Source organism: Ostrea edulis, chromosome 2, assembly GCF_947568905.1.
Source record: "Ostrea edulis chromosome 2, xbOstEdul1.1, whole genome shotgun sequence".
NCBI lineage: Eukaryota > Metazoa > Mollusca > Bivalvia > Ostreida > Ostreidae > Ostrea > Ostrea edulis.
Genome location: NC_079165.1, coordinates 45,981,320 through 45,981,970, shown reverse-complemented (window position 1 = coordinate 45,981,970; position 651 = coordinate 45,981,320).

The window sequence follows — 651 nt, the reverse complement described above, 5'->3', positions numbered from 1 at the left end:
TTTATTTTTCACTAAGCTGTTAGTACTGAAGCGGCTTCATAGTATTGCATCAGCTAATGGTTTGTTGTACAGTCTCAATTTGGTGCACAGGGGCTAAGCCCGTTTTGGGCCCGAACTCTGTGATACCATAAATATAGAAAGGGGTCTAACTCTGACACAGATAAAAAACTAACCACTCGCTTCAAATGCCTAAAAAATCTTAAACTAGGTAAGCTATGCGTAGTTTGTCGTTTTCCTTGCATAGATTAATGTTTTAACTACTTGCATGCCAAATTTCAAGTCACTGGTTCTTAAAATAACAAAGATATACGTCATCGTTCTCTCGATTTCACTTGTTTATTTTTACTAGGACATTTACCGGTCCGGGTCACGGAGTCGTTTCTCGCCTATGACAGCAGCGAAATTCAGACTAGTATGGAAGATTTCGGACCTGTCAATTAAAATTTCACATCAATTATACGCTACTTACTTCCTCATATTTTAATAATGTTCTTCGTGTAGACGTTACACGACTTATTTTTCCTCAGCAACTGTTTTAATGAACGCACTAAATACCCGATAGACTTAAAATCTCAAATACCTTAAAACTGATCAAAACATTATTCTTGTGATATTGCACTTAGAGAAGGAAATTGAACATTATTTCTTGGC